This window comes from Xenopus laevis, chromosome 8L, assembly GCF_017654675.1.
Source record: "Xenopus laevis strain J_2021 chromosome 8L, Xenopus_laevis_v10.1, whole genome shotgun sequence".
In the NCBI taxonomy this organism is placed as follows: domain Eukaryota; kingdom Metazoa; phylum Chordata; class Amphibia; order Anura; family Pipidae; genus Xenopus; species Xenopus laevis.
In genome coordinates this window covers 62,299,182-62,317,081 of record NC_054385.1, presented here as the reverse complement: position 1 = coordinate 62,317,081, position 17,900 = coordinate 62,299,182, and positions in this window count along the sequence as shown.

Sequence of the window (17,900 nt, the reverse complement as noted above, 5' to 3'; positions counted from 1 at the left end):
ATAGGGGGATCACCTACCACCTGTCCAAAGTACCATATCATGTTTAGGAATATTGTGTGTTTTGTTTTTGTATAACATGAAAGTGCATCAAGTTTTCCCCATTCTTAAAAAAATTGGTGGCGTTCATCCTTCTTTGACATTGTTTCTACCAAGTATGGTTTTGAACAAATGGATGGGGGGGGTAAATTATTTTCACATTTCTAAACTGGTTTTATTTTCTATGACGCAGGAATTGCTGGAGATGATTTACTAACTGTGGAAATATTTGCAATCGTTCAATAGCAATGTTAATTACTGGTTTTGTTCTGGTAACTGCCCAAGTTCATATTTGCCCGTTATTAGCAAATGAGTTCAGCTGTGTTTTGGCCATCAAATATTGACCATTGTGTTATTTATTGAAAAATCTCTTATATGCTGCCAGATGATTTTATAATTTATCAGTGCCAGTTGTCATGCATATTGTTTACCTAATGTACCAATTTTCCTGTCAAGTATTATGTACCCTTATGCAAAGCACCTATGTACAGTACTTGCCATACATTTTCTTTACTAGCACTCAGGCTGTGAATATGTTTGTAGAGTGCCCATCTTTGCACACTACATATACAATATATATATATATATATATATATATATATATATATATATCTATATATATATCTATATATCTATATATATATATATATCTATATATATATATTATATATATATATATATATATATATATATATATATATATATATATATATATATATATATTATAAATAAAGATTAAATATATTCTAAATAAATATATATATAATATATCTACTGTATATATATAGTATACTGCATGTACTACTTTCCATTTTGTTAATTTGAAATACTGAGCAAAGTTCATTCTTTTACTGATGTCTTCATGTTTCTAATGTTTCTGTTACTACAGACAATATAAATAAAATTGTTGGGAACCTGAGAATTCATATTTTTGATGTCCAGATTCGACAAGTTTTGTATTTACTGATTACATCTGTTGCTTGGTACAGAATATATGTGACATAAGCAAGTGAGAGCGTACATATCATTTAGTAGGGTCGTAAAAATACACAGTGCTTAAAAGAAATAAAATAGCTGAAGTTTAACAGTAACTTACAGTAACTTGTAATAGTATAATGTAATGGCACTTTTTAAGGAAACATAAGAAGAGAAAATATCTGTCCTGCAGAGTTAAAAGTGGCAAAGGGGCAAATTCACTAAAGCGAGAAGCGACTAGCGATAGCGCAAAGTCGCCAGCGTGACTTCATTTCGTTACTTTGCCAATTTACTCACAGGCGCTGGCATAAATTCGCTACCGAGGTGGACCTACTCTAGCGCTACTTCGCACCCTTACGCCAGAAGAAGTTGGGACGACATAACTACGCTAATTCACTAACTTGCACATTTTACTGAACATTACCTCTTGCGCCAGACTTGCCTTCAATAGAGTAGATAGGGATTGCTTTTTTCTAAGTCCCAAAAAATGCTGGCGTCTTTTCCTTTTTTAAGGGTAATAGGCTGAAAAAGATCATAAATTTTTTTGGGGGCTCCCTCCTTCCCCCCTACATTTCCTAACATATGGCACCTAAACTATACAGTGGGCCTTGTGTAGTTTAATGTATTTGCTGCTACATATATGTCCATTCAACTTTACCTTGGCGCCGTATGCAAATTAGGCATCTCTAGCGCAACTTCGCTTTGCTTGACAAATTAACGCTAGCGCAACTTCGCTACCGTTCACCTCCCTTGTGCAACTTTCGATTTTAGTAAATTAGCGGCGCCCTGGTGAAACTTCGTCTGGCGAAGTGCGGCGAAGCCTGCGCTAGCGCAACTCCGCCGGTTAGTTAATTTGCCCCTAAGGGGGTTATTTATTAAAGTCCAAATGCCAAAAACTCAGGGTTTATTATACCGCCGAGGATGGAAAAAGTCAGAATCCGAAAATCCGGTATTTCAGGCCTGCTGAGGTTAGATATAAGTCAATGGGAGAAGTCCCGAAGATATCCTTATCTGCGCTGGGTTTCGTGCAATAATCCTCAGAGTCCGTGGTTTTTGGGTATAAATCTGAAAAAGGATAACATTTGTACTAACCTGAAATTTTCCTTTTATTTAGTTCGAAAGGCAGCACAACACCAATGGGATAACCTTTGTTCCACCCCCTAATGACACAGGAAAAAGAACATCCAATGATTAAAGCTATATCTACCCCTTTGTGATAATGACTAAAGCTATAACTATATCTACCCCTTTGTGTTATTTCCAAGCTTCCCCCACAAAAAAACGACTATATCATGCAATTAAATTTATTATTGGGAGGGAATATTTGTGCTGCCTTTCAAACTAAAGAAAAGGAAAATTTCAGATAAGTACAAAATTTATTCTTTCCCTTAGTCCTACATAGTGATGAATTTTCAGCCCAAGAGGTAGAGACTGCCCTTGTTGAGTGAGCTTTCAGCTGGATCCTTCTTCTTTTCCGAAGAAGAAGGTTCCATAAGCCAATGAAATCACCTTCTTTACTCAAGTAAAAATGGTAGATTTTGAAGCCTTATTTCCTTTAGACTTTCCACCGAACAAAATAAAAAGATGCTCTGAACTCCTAAAGTCCTTTGTTCTTTCAATGTAACACAAAATACATCTTCTCACATCCAAATTATGCCACTCCTCCTCTTTCTCATCTGAAGGAGAGGGGAAAAAAGATGTTAATACAATTTGAGAATTAATATTTCTTGAAGAATGAATTTTTGAAGTAAATTGTGGGAAGCTCCTTAGAACTTCTTTCTCAGGAAAGAAAAGTGTGTAAGGAGACTCAGCCCCTAATGCTTGTAACTCCCAAATTCTTCTGGCTGATGTAATAGCCACTAAAAAAGCCGTCTTCCAAGTCAGGTGCTTCAGAGCTATACTTTCCAGACGCACAAATGGATCCTTACATAAAAATGTGAGAACTAAGTTTAGATCCCACGGTGGCACCAGAGACCTTATGGATGGTCTTAACCTTACCACCGCTTTTAGAAACCGTCTGATCGGTTGAGCTCCTCTGTTTTCCATACCAAGCCAGCCGCCTGCAGGAGAAAACCCGAGGCTGACCTCAGTACCTAAGGGAAAACTTTCCCCTGGAAGACTCATCCTGGAGTGGTCTACCATAAGGTCTTCCGACCCCTAAGTGCCTGGTTCTTCACCTAACGCCTCCTACATTGATCATAAGAGCGGACAGGAAAATTTACAAAGGGGGTTGGTGCTGCATTAGGTATTTAGATAAATAGCTTTAATCAATGGATGTTCTTTTTCCTGTGTCATTAGGGGGTGGAACAGGGGTTAACCCATTGGTGTTGTGCTGCCTGCAGGACTAAGGGAAAATCTGAGTTTTCGGGAGGAGAATCCAAAAAATTTGTATGATTTTTTTGGAGGAAAATGTATTGATAAATAAGGGGAAATAACCCGTGTGGATTTGATCGAAGTAGATTTCAGAAAATAATGAGATATTTTTGTATTTTGATAAATAAATCCCTAACTGTATTTATTTAAAAAGACTTGTTTCAGGCTGACAGTCTTGAGTCTTAGAAAAGTGGTGTCAATCCCAGGATTGTAAAACTGAGCTTTACTTTTAGGCATATTCCTGAACTTAAAAAGTATGGGTACTATATTTTAGTAAGTTTAGAAAATCTTTTTCTCTGTTTTCTCTTGCAAGCTCTTGTTGCTTTAATGTTATGGTTATTATCAGAGCAAGGGATTCTGGGAATGTGACAAGCCAAGTATTAGAGGAATTCTAAACATGGTATTATATATTCTGCTATTTCTCATATGTTACATAGCTCTGTCACTCTACCTCCATCCAACCGTACGGTCCAATCTACTATTTGAGAAATGCTGGGTCACATCTGCACTCTCTGCTGTACCTATAGAGGGAATGCATGGAATTTTGTTAAGCACCTCCTTTTTTCGGTACTAAGCTACTAAGGGGAATGCAACAGAAAACTGCTCAGATGAGACATACTGTATTCATGATTCTCTTAAAGGGGAACTATTGTGAAAATGAAAATTGAATAAGCTTTCTCATACTGAAGTAAGAAACTTTCTAAATACAATCAATTAAAAATTTTGCATTGTTTCTGAAATAATCAAGTTTATATTTACTATTCTTCTCTCAGCACCTGTTTCTCTTCATTCTGTCTTCATGCAGCAGTTAGGTGTCAGGTGAATAATCCGATATATCTTATAGGGGGCTTACTCAAATAACCAGGGTCGGACTGGCCCGGGGCCCACCGGGACTGCTGTCCAGGGGCCCCCCTCCGGCCCCCTGCATCCCTACTAAAATGTGTCGGGCCAGCAACACCGCCGCTTCGGCGCGCATGCGCTGGCGGCGCTGCGCATCTCCGGAAATTTTATTTTTTTATCTACAAATATCTAGAGAAGGGTTCTGGCCCGTCGGGGCCCACTGGGTTTTTTCCCGGTTTCCCGCCGGGCCAGTCCGACACTGCAAATAACTGATTCCAGTACAAACAAAATCTAACAAAATAACTGCCTTTAGCACAAATTCTGCATGTAGAGAGACAGGATTTCTGAATGAAGAGAAACAGATACTGAAAGAGGAATAGTGACGATAACCTTGATACCTTGACGGTATAGAATTTTTAATTGATTGTATTTAGAAAGATTCTTATTTCAGTATGCTGAAGCTTATATTAAATTTTCATTTGTGCGATAGTTTCCCTTTAATCATGCAATTTCAGTTGTTTTTGTGCACTTTTGTATTGCATTCCAATATTTTTGTAATTTAGTTGCCTTTAACAAGATGTAACTTACATCTTTCTGGTAAAAGAGGTGTTACAGCCAACTAAGCATCAGTTTAGTACAATATATAGTACAAAAAAAATACGCCAAAAAAGCCATTAGGGAGAGGTTTGGACATTGGGAATCCATTCTCAGTTTGTGAACTCTTAAGGAATGACAATACACTGGTCTAAGATCAATTTCAATGATGCCCAAATAATGAAGAATTTCTGTGGAAGGATTTAGTATGTACACGTTTATAGTTTAGGAAGAAATCATATTAGCTTTTTTGTTGTAGCTGTATGCAATGGCAAGTACATTGTAGGGTAACAGAGGGTATTTACAGTAGGAGGAGAGAGGGTCAGTCCTTTTAGTAAAAATTTAATTATTATGTATCTGCCGGCCTATATATCATTTTCAGAAACCATATCCCAGTGTAAAGATGTTAGAGGTATTAGTATTTGTCAGTCAGTAAAAACAGTGTCAGTTGCCTCCTGATACTTGTTTTAGACACAGGGTAATGAGTTTTTAATCAATGTTGTTGTTTTTAAGAGAAGAAGTAAAAGTTTTATATTTTTGTCCCTGTGGTGGAGTTTCTCTCTGCCCTACAAACACTTCCTGTTGATCTCTGATGGAGGACACAGACCATCACAAAATGGTGGCTGAAAGTTAAAGATTTAGAAGGGCAATATTTACTGATCTGTCTGTTGGTTGAGTATTCATTCTGGGTTTTCCTTTACGTAAGCCACACTGGGACACAATCTGTCATTATTCTATTGCCTTAATGTCAATGCCAATACTTATACCAATTATATCAATGCATATATATTCATATATTTCCTCAACATGATTTTAAAAAATAGATGGGACGTCTTAATAACCGAGGACAGCAATACATTTAATACCTAATCCATGTTACCCTATTCTCAGCTTGGTTTGGCCACTTAAGAACCACTTTAAAAATTACATTCATAAAAATAGCGTTTTACTGTATACATTTCAAAGTGCCATATAATCTCTTACAATGCACATATAAATATCAAATCACTGACAGGTAATTTAATTTCCCTTTTGTAAGCACAAGTATACATGAGATGATTAACCATGTACAGTAAGTCCTATCTGGAAATGATGTCTTACAAAAAGAGCTATACATCTTGCTTTACATTCAAACAACTACAGGCTAAACAAATTAAAGTTCCATTGGTATTGCTTTCTCATTAACTGTGCAGTCCTATCTTAGTTCTATTATATATTAATTATATCTTAGTTTGGATGTTTTATTATTACAAAGAAAAAGGAAATCATTTTTAAAAATTTGTATTATTTGGATAAAATTGAGTCTATGGGAGACAGCCTTTCCATAATTCAGACCTTTCTGGATAACAGGTTTCCAGATAACGAAAACCAATACCTGTACTGTAAAAGGCAGAAAATGTACTCTGCTGCATAGCATGAAACACGTTGGGCTGTGTTCTGAGAACCTTGAAGTTTTTCTATCTATAAGAATTTAGATGGCTGCCTTGATTAAAAAAAGTTTCTGTATTGTTTATGTGTATGTGTTAATATAGTTGTGTATTATAATCTTAGTATCACAAAACTGTTGCAGAACCAAGTGAGGAATATAAAAAAATCATTCTACCCTCACTAGTAAAAGGTTACAAAATTCTTTGGAATTTCACCCCCTGGCTGGGTAGACTCAGTATGTATGTAATGTATGTATAACTTTATTGCTAAAGAATAAGCAGCGCTGTACAATCTGCCAATATAAAAAAGGAAACACAGGAGAAACAAGCATTCTAATAAATACTATAAATAAGTATAAATACACAAAGATTTAGGGGCCGATTCACTAACTTCGAGTGAAGGATTCGAAGTAAAAAAACTTTTTGTGCTCCTCGACTATCGAATTGCCGTAAATTCACCTGAGTAGAATGATTCGAATAGATCGAGCGCAAAAACGCTGCGACTATTCGCCATTCGATAGTCGAAGTACTGGATCGAGCACAAAAACGCTGCGACTATTCGCCATTCGATAGTCGAAGTACTGTCTCTTTTAAAAATACTTTGACTGCCTACTTCGCCACCTAAAACCTACCGAATTGCTTTAAAAGCCTATGGGAAAGTCCCATAGGCTTGTTTTCCAAGTTTTTGATCGAATAAAAAGGCATTCGATCGAATGAAAATCCTTCGAGCGAATATTCGATCGAGCGCCTATTCACCTGGCGAATATTCGCCAAATCGACTATTCGCCAGCGCGTAAATTCGCCCGAATTGCCTATTCGATTCTATTCGATTCTATTCCCCAGTCGAATTTCGAGGGATTTAACCCCTCGAAATTTGACCCTTGATGAATTTGCCCTTATGTGATGTGTGGTGTAGGACACAGTCTTTGTCCCTTAGTGCTTACAGTCCAGGTACCACCCTTTACTAACTCAAGTCAGTATAGTAGTATGTATGTACCAGATGCAAAATACCTGATGTTTGGAGATCAAGGACATTTGGCCAGCTCAGGCTTAGGTATAGCAATGTTCAAGAGTACCATATGACATTTATAACAACTTGATTTAGTCTATGCATGGATCTTAACAGGAAAGTAATATACAGCAGAAAACTCTCTTGACACAAAGCAAATCAAATCATGGTGATGAAAGGAAATGTGTTTAAAATAATGCATAACACGTTTTCTTGACAAATCACCTTTTTAACAGGTATAACTACTGTTTCTAAAAAAGGTCCCTGATGTTTATCATTTGTTCCCCTGAAGAATCTAGCTTAGTCATTTGTCTCTCAGGTCTGGATACAGTCTCAATAATTTGGCTACGAAGATGGCATGTGTTTGGATTGCTGACTATGAGCTCACAATTTATTATAAAAGCAGGGTGCTGTTGCTGCCGCCTGTTCTGGCTGAAATGGCATTAATTCCCTTTGGCATCTGTATCCGTTTTTACGGAAAATCGTTGTGATGGAAAGGGCAGATTTCCACGTGCTAAAAAATCCCACGTAAGAACTCTGTGTCAGTCATACGCACTGTCACCCATTAGGCAAACACAGAGTGACACTAAAAGCTTCCTGTATATTCATATACACAGAGCAGGGAAGAGGACATTAAATACAACAGTGGAAATATAGTAGGGGCAAAATGATAGAGAGGAAAGAATGTAGGTGGGTTGAAATTAGAATGAACATGAGGGAAGATGTTAAGTATGGAAAGGACAGAGAGATTATGGGGGGGTAGAGAAGAATGCAACAGAATGAGGTACTGGAAATGATAGAAGAAGAAGAGATAGAAAAAAACAGAAATATTACCTTAATTGTAGCTGCCAGAGCAATAAGTGTAAGCTGAGGAGATAATTCTTTTCCAGCTATAATGGAGCTTATTAGATGCCTTTCAGAAAATTGCAGGGAAATCTCGGCATCTCTCCATCTTCAAATGGAAGAAGACCCAGGCCCGGATTTGTGGCGAGGCCACATAGGCCCGGGCCTAGGGCGGCACATTTTTGGGCCTTCCCATAAGATGTTACACATACATAATAAAGCACTGTATTAAGTTATAAGGAACAACAGGTATTGATAGAAATGTGAATATATTCCGGATGGAAGATAAAATCCCAGGAATACAAAAAGAAACGTTCATACAATGTTGGCAGACATTATAAAATAGTGCTTTTCTTAAATCAATCTCTGTTCTCTATTGTGGTGGGTTAAAGCTTAAAGCCATTGGGGTCATGAACACAGGAGCCCCTATAGGCCATTGTCAGATAGCTGTGCCCTTATTTATACTTCCACTCCAGCTGGGATTCCCAATGGATGCAAATATGGGTCATTTGTGATATTATGTCACAGCAGGATAGTACTAAAGGCAATGCACAACTGAGAGAATAAAGCTGATATTAACTTATGATGTCATTTAGGGCGACATATGGAAACAAAGTCCTTTATGTTTGCTGTGCTTCTTAACAATCAATGGTATTTATTAAATATTGCATATCTATAAAACAAGAAACTTTTCCATTTAATGCTATGGATCACAGTTCTACTTGCTGGCAAGGCCTTCTACCCAGAGGCCCAAGTGACCAATGGGTTATTAATTGTGCCCCCCTGGCCCTTTTAACTTAATAATATGTGGCCCTGTGATTCCTAATGGCAGCACTGGTGGTTGTCACTATACCATTTAATGCTACAACATAGGAGCCATTTTGCTTTTTGAGGCTACAGTTCACTTTGTTATTTTACACTGTGGATCAGTATGCCATTTATAATTGTTTGGTTGTAGTCTGCGACATTTGCAGTTGAGAGTCTATATGCCATTTAATACTGTTGGTCATTGCACCATTTAATGCTATAACTTACTGTTCCACTTAATGCTATGGGTCACTATACCATTTCATGATGGAGGTTAATATGTCATATACTGTAATGATGCGTGTTATTTTTGTCATGTAATGCTGTAAGTCACTAAGGCATTTTGTGCTGTAAATAACTTATTGAAATAAAGCACTGTTGATCTTGCTGTCACTTGTGAGTCTATTTTTTCCACCAAGAAAATAGCTGAGATACAGATGAAGAACAGGGCATCATTTGAACTGTTTAGAGATACAGGTATGGGATTCATTATCCAGAAACCCATAATCCAGAAATTAATTATGGAAAGACCATAAACTCCATTTTATCCAAATAATCCACATTTTTAAAATTAATTTTATTTTTCTCTGTAATAATAAAACAGTATCTTGTATTTGATCCAAACTAAGATATAATTAATCTTTATTGGAAGCAAAACCAGCCCATTGGGTTTAATTCATGTTTACATGATTTTCTAGGATACAGATCCAAATTATGGCAACATCTGTTATCCAGAAACCCACCCTAACCCTGAGCATTCTGGATGACAGGTCCCATACCAGTACTTATCGATAAATATTTCAACATATTTTGATCACAAAACCTAATCAGACATACCAACTTGGAATCAGGTTGGAGAATCAAAGTACATAGGATTTGCCAAAATATATTTTGGAATAGCATCTAGCATGGCTTCCCCCCACCCACGTCACAAAAAAGGAAGAATGAATATAACCATTTCAAAATAAAAAGAGAATACTTAAAATAGCTGTTTTTGTAATCTTCTGTTGATAACATCTAGTAGCCTTAAGGTAGGGAAAAACCGGCCTCAAATTATTCCATTTACTGAAAGATTTTTGTGAAACATGAGCAACTGTTTACTGGCATTCTGTAGTAAGACTAGCCTGTGAACTTTCCATGGCAGTATTGCAGCTAATAACCTAGACACACCTAAATTGGTCTCAGTAAAAATTAAACTATTCACAAAGACGTAAACTATAAGCCTAAATTTTATACACTGTAATCTACAGTAGTTATTATAGGAAGGAGGACCTCTCAAGGGGATAGTGAAAATATACACTAGATAAGATATGTTTTTTGTGATCATCTGTTTCATCCTCATAAGTTTGACATAGTAGTGTCTCATTTTTAGGTTAAGCTTAATTATTATAAAAGGTGTAGAGAAAATAATTTGTTGGGTGGTTAGAAGGGTTAGAGGAAAACTGAATAACTGAAAAAAGGTTAACTGGTAGAACATGTGGCTTTAGAGAAACCATTTTTGACATTTTAGTTTATCTATTAGTGTTGCACTGAATCCATTATTTTTGGGGTTGGACTGACACAAAAAAAGTCCACAAAGCCTGAATCTGAAACATATTTTGCATATTCAAATACATGGTTGGCAGGCAGTATTGCTCAATATTAGAGTGTGCTGAATCATTTTCTAGATTAAGAACATCCCTAGTGTTACAGCTTCAGTACTACACTAGTAGACAGCTGTTTTCGCTCATCTCACATTTCTTCTCTTTAAAGAGCTATTAAAGTGAGGATTTGAGGAAACATGAACATTTATTTACATAGATAGACTATGACTTTCAGTATTGGATTACATTTAACAAGGGACTTGATGGACCAAATCCTTTTTATAAGGCAATGATATTTTATCCTGTTGTTGTCTCAGTGGCCTTTAATGAACTCCATTTTATACAAGGTATGTCATCCAGTATCAAGCAGAATATGCGCATTGTTCTATTTTTTTTTACAGACAACATATCTATTTCAAGAAGCAATGCTTAAAGAGTAAATAAAACCTATGTCTGATCCAATAAACTGAAAACAAAAGTGCTGTTTCTGTGGTCTATTTATTCCTGAATTATCCATTGCCTAAAGATGCCAATACCTTGGAAGACGTTGACTGCAGGTTCTGCTACTGTACTGGCCAGATCTGATCGGGTTCATTCAGAAAGAATTGGCTCAGGCATGTAATTTTGGTGACACACAGACTTATATTTTGGTATACAGTGGACTTTTTTCTGCAATTCCCCTATTAAAAGACAGATGGGATCAAACATAGGTTTACTGAGCAAAGTAGATGATTTTAGTGGCTGATTATTACATTGATCGGTGTATGTTGTCATCAGCTTCTCAGTCTGCTCTCCTTGTAAGTCTCTTCTCCTTCCACTCTATGTAGGCAATCTATCCAAATGCCTTTGTGCTGGTTCTGTAGTAAATTAAAGGACTAAGCAAGACTTTGTTAAACTTTTGAGCTACTACTGCTTTAAGTAAAGCTACAGGCAAAATATCAGCAGGACCTCTTCTGACTTTTGTCACATTATTTCTTCTGCCTCTCTTCTCCTCTTCCACCAAACTGAGTCTTGCAGACAAGTTTGCTAATTTTTAATCTTAGCCATCACTTGCCAGGAACTTCATTAGGTTCTCACACAGGCAGAACTTCATTAAGGCTTGACAGTAAATGACGTGAAAACTGCTGCTTTATTGACCGAGTTGAGCTGAAGGCTCATTCACTGCTTACAGGGGTAGGATCACAATTTGTTCTGGATCACAATTTGTCATCTGTCTGCTTGATATTTTAAATACATCCCATCCTCCCATGTAGACACTGATTGGAACAACTGTCAGACATTGAGACAGAACAGCAGTAAGGATGTTCAAAGCAGCCAAGTTATGTGATTGTCTGACATTGCGGAATCACAAATTGTTGGGGAAAAACCGTGACCATTATCATAATTCGACAAAGCTGCAGCCATTCGGGAACACAAAGGCATGCAACTATAGATCAAACTGTGGACCAAGGTGCAAGAGTGCTGGAAATATGCCGTTTGGTTCATAATTTTCAATTTGCATGTTGCCCTATATTTTGTATATGAGACCTAATGTGATGAGCTGTTCATACTAGTGTACTGATGACAGCAAAAGGAACACATATATGTAAAGTTTCGAGCACAAATACTGAAAATGGTGTTAGCCAAAAGGGTTTCAAATAAATAATGTTAATAGTAAGAAAAAAGATATCTGGGATTATGACACATGTTAAATGAAGTGTGAAAGTCAATGACTTGTACCAGGAAAAAACATTTAAAAAACAAGGTGCTACAATTGTCACCAAATAAAGGAATAATTGGAAAAAACTGATGCCAGTTTCTAATGATACACAGAGTGTGGCATTATATAGAAAACCAAAAAAATTGTCCATTGAGGAATTACTTCTAAATGTATTTTTGGAGAATTAATTTATAATTATTAATATCATGTGAAAATAATTGATTACTGATATTAGTTGGCCATTATTACATTTTATTAATCCATTTATACAATTTATTGTAGATTATGCAGTTGTTTTAAATGCTAAAAAACTTGAAAAACACTAAAATGAACTGCTCTGGTTGCATACATAATGCTAGCCATTGCTATAAATAATGATAGTTATTGCAAGACAAATAAGTTGCATCACACAGTACATAGAAGTAGGGATGCACCGAATCCACTTTTTTGGATTCGGCCGAACCCCCGAATCCTTCGTGAAAGATTCGGCCGAATACCGAACCGAATCCGAACCCTAATTTGCATATGCAAATTAGGGATGGGAAGGGGAAAACATTTTTTACTTCCTTGTTTTCTGACAAAAAGTCATGCAATTTCCCTCCCGCCCCTAATTTGCATATGCAAATTAGGATTCGGATTCGGTTCGGCTGGGCAGAAGGATTCGGCCGAATCCGAATCCTGCTGAAAAAGGCGGAATCCTGGCCGAATCCCGAACCGAATCCTGGATTCGGTGCATCCCTACATAGAAGTATTCATTCTATTGCAAGAATATTTGCAGCATTAATGACCAATGACTTATAAACCATTTTTACATACTTTAGTAAACGGATCCCTATATGCCGGTATGGTATTCATTTGGCTTAGCTGGAAATGGCTGCAACTGAATGTGGCACTTATTTTAAACATCAGCAGGTTGACCTCTGATTCATTGCCTAATGTACCCAGCAGGAATTCTGAGAAGGATAAAAGTTAGTGTATCTGACCAAACATGGTTGGAAAGGGGGGTTTAGGGTCTGGCCACACGGGCATATTCGGGGAGATTAGACATTTTAACCAGGCAGATCAGGGAGATTAGTCGTCGCAAAAGAGGAGATTTGTTGTCTGAAGACTAATCTCCCCGAATCTGCCCATGTGGCCATACCCTTATAGTTGTTGGATCTCATGGGATATCAGTAATTAAGAAACAGCAATAGTATGGAGATATGCTATGGAGATACCATAACCATAAAAGAAACATGCTAAAACTGCAGAGAAATTATCAGTTTATCATATAGTGGTTAGTTATTGGACCATGGCTAGGTAGTTTGGAGTTTGTCATGCTGAAGAAAAAATAGATGAAAAAAAAGCAAAATGTTTAACCAAAGGGGCAGGGGGTGAACTCTGCAAGCCAATTATCTTATCAAAGAAATGGCAATCTGAAAGGCAAAGCACACATAAAATCAGTCAGCATGCAATTCAAACATTAAACAGGGTGGTAAAACATGGACTTTCCAGGTGAGCTGATAAATCTCTTTGGAAATGTTCCCATGTTGTGCAATCACAAGCTATGAGCAAAGCTAAATAATATTGTAGTTCTATTGTTTGCCCAGCAGGTGTTCTGTCTCATCTTTCCTCAAACGTCTTTATTATCTTGGAGGCTCATATTGCACAAACAATACAGTGGTAAATGCTGAAACGTACCACCGTTTTATACACACACACACACTATACACATGCAGTTGAAAGCCATCTTCTTTTCCTGGTTCTCATTAGTTTCTTGTTTACATAATTTCCCAGTTATGACAATAAATAAAACAACTGCAGCAGCACTCCAATCTTTGATCAAACTTCTATTTGTGCAACAACGGCAACGTTTCGGGCTATACCAGCCCTTTATCAAGCCAAAGAAAATGTGTAATAAACGTGCATATATAGGTGATTACAAGGTGATTGAAGGGAGGGTTTACCAGTTAGTCACCACCTCCCAATTAAGAGACTCAATTCCCAGCAGTCTCAGTAAATTGTCAGTGAAAATTTGTGCAAAATTCTTCTCTCAAACAGCTCAATATATTAATAATTAGTTCATCCATATGTGTTATGTGTCCCACTAACAGTTGTGATCCTTTTCAATTAGATATTGAATTAGAGAAGTTTTTACGTGATCTAAGATTAAAATCATATTTTTCGGGTCCTCATCCAGCTACAGATATACAAAGGGTAACTGCCAAAAAAGAGTTTACATTGAAAGAATCTGGTCTACGTAATAAAAGTCGGTTTATACCACCAACTACGGATGTAGTAGTGGAATCATATATTAAATTAGTTAAAAATGATATTAAAAAACTTTATCCAAGATTGAAGACCAGATCCTTGTTAGGTTTGAGACCTAGTTTGAGTAAACAAGAGAAAATACAACTTGACACACTATTGGCACAAAATTATTTGATTTTTAAACCGGCAGATAAAGGGGGAGCCCTTGTGGTGCTGGATAAGGATTCAAGACACAACTTGCAGACACAAGAATATATCTCAAATTAACATTAGATCCGTTGAATAATATACAAAGTAAGATCCAAAATGTTGTAGATAAGGCAGTGGAGGGCTTAATTGATGAAGCTTTACAACAATTTCTTCTACAACAGCACCCAGTAACTCCCGTCTTTTATACTCTGCCAAAAATCCACAAGGATTTAAAACATCCACCTGGTTGACCTATAATGGCCAGCAGTGATTCAGTACTTGCCCCCTCTCAATATATTTGGATAAAATCTTACAGCCCTTTATGACACAAACTAAATCTTACTCAAAAGATACAACCCAGTTATTGGGAATTCTCAATACACTGAGAATACCAGAAGATGCAACTCTGGTGACAATGGATATCCAGAGTCTTTACACATCAATTATGCATGAAGAGGGGCTATATGCTGTTAAAAAGTGCTGGACTCCAGTGATGGTTACTCCCATTTAGGCAAAATAATTATTTTTTTGTCTTTGCTAAATGTCGTCCTGAGAGAAAATGATTTCCTTTTTCAGGATAGTTTCTTCCAACAGTTACAAGGAACAGCAATGGGGAGTAATGTGGCCTCTACATATGCGAACCTGTATATTGAAATATATTGAAATTGGGTACGTTGAACCCTGGGGGATTAAACAGAGAATATACTCCTGAAGTATTTATTTGAGATGGTATTTTCTTATATCGTGCTTTTAGTGTAACAAGATGTAACCTTATGAAGTATACAATGTTTCTATAATGAATAGACAATGTTTCGATTGTTAAGCATCCTTCTATTGTACTGGAATTGCTCATAATTGTGTAACTTTTTTATAATTTTTATATGTTAGAATTACACTGCTCATATCCTGGGAATTACTGGTGTCCTGACAAACGTAGACATCCAGAACTCCAGCGACAGAGCAAATATGTGAGTCATAGACAAGATTTTAAAACTTTTAAAACTATGCATTAAAAATGTTATGTTATTATCACACTGTATTTCACGGAAAATTCTCACAATGAAAATTCTCACATTGGATGGACAACAATATTTTTATACGCAACCTTTTCACTTAATGGACTATGTCTAATATACTGGATTTTTATCACAATGGAATTTTTATCACAACGGAATTTTTATCATAAATGGATTTTAAAACATATGGATGAACTAATTATTAATATATTATATTATTAATATTAATATATTTGAGAGAAGAATTTTGCACAAATTTTCACTGACAATTTACTGAGACTACTGGGAATTGAGTCTCTTAATTGGGAGGTGGTGACTAATTGGTAAACCCTCCCTTCAATCACCTTGTAATCACCCATATATGCATGTTTGTTACACATTTTGTTTGGCCGAAACGTTGCTGTTGTTGCACGAATAAAAGTTTGATCAAAGATCGGAGTGCTGCTGCAGTTGTTTTATTCATGTGTAGAGAACTTGTGCAGAGAGGAGTACAGCGTGCACCCGAGGCTTCAAACAGTGAGTTGTGTGAGTATGGCACTTTACTTTGACTTTGTATAACCAGTTATGACAATAGAATACTGGTATCATCTGCATTGTGATCCACTCAAAGGTAAATGGGATGTTATTGCCACAGGAATTTTGAAAGAAATAACCAAATACATCTACACATACAGTATAAATGAATGGCCTTTTAACGGGAAATAAATACTTATATGTCTAATCAAATAGGAGGAACTACATACAATATCTAGAGAGCATCACCTTTTATTTCCTTTCCTAGCATTGCATGTTTTCTGTAGTTCACTATCTGACTGCTTGAAGGGGTAATATTGGAAAAATGTTATTTTATATAAGCTTCGTCTCACAACAATAAGACACTTTCTAATCCTAATAAATCAAAAACTCTGTACCGTTTCTCAAATAACTAAGTTAATTTTTTGAACTGTTAGGTTAAGTGCATCAGGTATATGCATCCTTTTCCTAGACAATGTATTACAGCTAACTGCCTTTCAAAATAACTGACTCTGACTCAATGCCTGCATGTAGAGAGACAGGTTGCTGAGATGGGGATAGTGACAAATAACCTGTTTATTTCAGAAATGGTACAGAATTTTTTATAGATTATAAGATAATTAAAGGGTCAAAATCTCAGTTGATAAAGGAATCACTGCTGCTAGTGCTGATAGCTACGGCTGCCACCTTCTGCCGATAGGCAGACCATGCCTAGTGATGTCAGGGGCGGACCTTGTGACGTAGGGGAGGGCGGATGACATCAGGGGCCAATAGTTGGCCAATTAGCTGATCCCTGTGTAACTGATTTTAAAGAAGGCAGTTTTCACCTGGACAGCCCTCCTAAAAATGGGCTGTTCAAGTGGCAACCCTATTGATAGCACCTGCTACTGATTTTTGTGTTGCAATGTTGTGTTTTGTTTACCTGGCCTCTTAGAAGATGCTGCTTTACCTTAATATAGATATGTGTACATATAATTTGTATAGTCCCACAAATGTATGAATACAGAAAACTGATTACTCATTAATAGAGGTTACAATTAGCAATGTTAACAACAGCTTCTGAGAATTAATGGCACAGAAAGAGATTAAACAAAACAATGTATTTCATTTCTACTCTTTAGGGCAGAGACACACGCTCAGATTCTGGGACATTAGTCCCCCAGCGACAAATCTCCTCTTCTTAGGGGCCACTAATCTCCCCGAACTGCCTCCCGTCGGCTAGAATCTAAATTGCCGGCGATTTGTGTTTTGCAAGATGAGATATTGCAAGATGAAAATGACATGAAATATCCAGGAAGAATGAGGTTTATTTACAACAGCTTGCCATATCCCATCACATCCTTCTTTTCTCTGCAGTTATTGATCTGTTATTTATACATTTCAGTACATACAAATTTTTGCAGATAGTAGAGTAGTAGAACTCAGGGCACATTGAGCCACTGTACTGCCCAATCTGTTGCCCAGTTCTCTTTCTTCCTGTGTTCTCCTAATTCCTCATATTCTAAATTGAATCTAAACATGTACAGAAGAGCAGAGGAATGTGAAAAGTTGATGTTTTAGTGAAAAAGTAAAATGCAAGGGTAGGGTAGAGAACTGTGTGGAAATACTGTTTTTTCACATAGATATTTGTGTGTTTAATTTGAGATGTTGAGTGTCCATCTATGACAAACCTCCCAACTGTCCCGTTTTCTGCAGGACATTCCTAATTTTGACAGCTCAGCCCGCACTGAAATGTCCTGACTTTCT